A 3,415-nucleotide genomic window follows, 5' to 3' on the forward strand; every position below is an offset into this window, starting at 1 on the left:
CACACACACACATATATATATATATATATATATCATTAAATAATCTTAAATTATTTAATCTTAGGGTTGGTCTCTTGTTTTGAGTGCCTTCAAAAAGATTATTTTATATTAATATTTATATAATTTTTCAAGGCTTATAACTCAATAAGGCCCTAAAAGGCTCATCTCTAAAAGATATATAAATATGGTTATTATTTTAAATATTTAAACGAAATTAACATCAATTTTTTATCTTTACTATTTTAATAAAATTACAAAGTTAAAATTATTTTCAATATTTTAAAAAAAATATATTTAAAAACAACTCACAAATATTCATTGATACCTACACATATCCACTTATAGATGCTTGCACAAATATGAGATAGGTGCTGGTAAGATTTTTATTTAACAGAAATGGGACGGGAAGGGGAGCCTATTACCTGCTCTCATGGGGCCTAGTGCTATGCTAGTTGAACAAACCTATACTCAAATAATATATACAATCTCTAAAAAAAATAACAAATGAATATATATATATATATATATATATATATATATATATATACTTAAATTTCTTATATTTTTAATAAAAAATTGCACTTATTTTTCTTGAGATTTGTTTAAATGACATCTCTCTTATATATATATTTTTTAAAATCACTCACATCACTTAGAATAATGTCATTAGTTAAAGTGAGAAAAAGAAAAAAAATAAAAGTCAATTTATATTTTGTCATCAATTATATACACATATATCATTTGTTTATGAATTACGCACAATGATGTCTTCTTTTATGAAAATTTTTGTTATTCTATAATTTTGAAAATAATAGTTTCTCAACTTGTTTTTTTAAATTATTTTTTGAAGTTGGTTTATTTTATTTAAATCACAACATACATGATATTTATAATATAATTTCGGGGTTAAAATTAAGTAAGAAATCAAATCTTATTTAATTTTTAACACTTACATTAATAATTTGTTATCTCTTAGCAATATACAAATAGTGTTATCTTATATAAGAGATTGTATGTATCACTTTGATAAATAAATAAAAATTTAATATTTACTTTTGATAAATAAATAAAAAGTTAATATTTACTTAAAAATTAGAAGAAGAGTGTGTCATTTAATTTAAAAACAACTTAGAGAAATTCAGAACAATTTTCCCTTTTTATTAAGACATTCAAGTTTTAAATATATAATTGAATGAAACTTTAACAGCTTTGTTTTTCTTCATCCAACCCACGAGGAAAGACATTCAAGAGTATTTCCAATGCAGGAGCTTACCTTAGTTCGTAGATATTAAGCAAAGCCATTTGTCAAAAGTAACCATTGGAGTTCACTGGCTTGCCACATGTGTAAACACTATCTCTTAGCTAATGAAGTGAATAAAAAATTGTATATTTCTCGCAGAGAACAAATCAGATAGCTAGGCACAGAGGTGAATGAGAGAGGAAAGAGAAATAGTTTAAAGAGAAGGAGAATGTGAAACAAGTGACCCAAAAGAAAAAAAAAAAAAATTAAGAATGACTGTTTTTAACATTTTTGTATTTTTAAATCTACTGTAAGTTTGACGTAATAAATGATCTTTTTAATTATTATTTTCAGTTTAACACAATTAATTAGCAAAAAAAATATCATTTTTAAATATCATAAATTTGCATTTAATTTAATTGAAAAGTATCATTTTCAGTTTAACACAACAATAAAATACATTTACATTAGTTTTTTTAATATTTTAAAATTTTTATATTTATTATTTTAAAATAACAATTCAAAGACAATAATATTTTAATCAAGTTAAAATAAAAAATAATTTAAAGATGTAGAATCAATTATGAACTCATAAAATTAAGTTAAGAATCGAAATAAAAAATTTAACATTAGAGTAAAATTGTGCTAGCTAGAGTTCTTAAAACTTACATGGCATAATGGATCTTAAAAAATAAGTTAAGAAACTCACTTTAGCAAAAGTAACGGAGGATATAAAACAATGGTTCCCAAATTCCTATCTTACTTCCTGTCCTCCCAATCAAATTAAGCTACATCGATTAAAAAAACACATAAGCTTTTTCAAAGTTTAACATCATCAAGGTAACTTTCACCACCCCATACGATCCGAAAGCAATCATCACCCACCTCTCCTACTTCACCACCATGATTAACACTTTTTTTTTTCTTTCTTTTTTTCAGGTTGAGGATCTAGAATTCGGAGAAGTTATTCGTGCTAGCGAAGGTGAAAAGGGAGTAGACAACAGTGAAATGGGTCAGCACAGTGGATTTGTGGAAGAGAAACCAATCGAAGGTGTTATTACTGCCGTGGGCCACTTGAAGGACACCAAACTCACATAACAGTGTTTGCTGTTTTTTTTTTTTTTTTAATTGATGTAACTTAATTTGATTAGAGGAACAAAAAGTGAGATGGGAATTTGGAGGTAGGTGATTTCCATCAGCATTGGATATGCTCTAACACTATTAGATTCGTTAAAATTTCTAGATATACCCTTTTTATTCTTTTTCAAATTTACCTTCTTCTTTTTCCCCCCTCTTTCTCTTCATCCTCTGTACTGCAACTTGCTTTTTCTCCATCCTTTTCATGGTTGCGCTGCTACTCAATAATCAAGCACCAACTCATTTATTTTATATTTTCATTTGCTTTCATTTCAAACATGTAACATCTATGAATTAAATCGATTTATAAATAATTTGAATTATGTCAATAAACTAGTTCAAAACTTAATATTTTTATAAATAAGTTCAAAACTGGTTTAAAATAGGTTTCAAAATCAAATTAATTTCAAATCATTTTAAGAACTGGAGTAGTTTAAAATTGATCTTTTTTTTAAAAAAAATTAATAGTTTTGTTTTCCAAAATTAAAATAGTCATAATTAATGTACTCTTTAGATATATTAAAATCTTTTATTCCTCAGATATTTAATTTAGAGACTAATTCAGTAGATAAACATATTATAAAAGTTAAAAATTGTTTATTATCTTAAAAATTATTTAAAAAAAAAAACTTACACAAACAAATTTATAGAGGTCAACTCAAAAACCTTGAAGAAATATAATTGTCATGTGAAAAATTAATTATGAAACATGATTTGATAACTGATATTTACTTTAATAGTCTAAAAATAATAAAAATCTAAATAAAAAAGAAAAATAAAAAAACATAATAACCGTAAATAATACTCAAATATTTTATGTGATACAGTAAATTACTGAATCGTGAGATATGATGGACATAAATAGATTATTTTGATTTAATTTTATTTCATTATTTTAAAAAAGTGCTTTAGTGTACTAAATCTAATTACCAATAAGGTTCAATTTTTAAAACTCATTTTTTTTTATAAACAATGCAATTAGTTTCTTTTTTCTTTCAAATTGGTTATGATCTTTTTTAAATGGTGCGATTCAAAGTC

The 3,415-nt window shown here is 24.3% G+C and overlaps 1 long non-coding RNA gene across 1 annotated transcript; it reads left to right on the plus strand.

The window, feature by feature from the left end:
- The first annotated feature begins 417 nt into the window (after positions 1-417).
- Positions 418-2,514, plus strand: LOC145957767 (uncharacterized). Its single transcript, XR_014433768.1, has 2 exons — positions 418-2,080; positions 2,180-2,514. It is a non-coding gene; the product is annotated as an uncharacterized LOC145957767 (long non-coding RNA).
- The last annotated feature ends 901 nt before the right edge of the window (positions 2,515-3,415 follow it).

The sequence above is a fragment of the Cajanus cajan genome, chromosome 5 (assembly GCF_000230855.2).
Source record: "Cajanus cajan strain Asha chromosome 5, NIPB_CcT2T_4, whole genome shotgun sequence".
In the NCBI taxonomy this organism is placed as follows: Eukaryota; Viridiplantae; Streptophyta; class Magnoliopsida; order Fabales; family Fabaceae; genus Cajanus; species Cajanus cajan.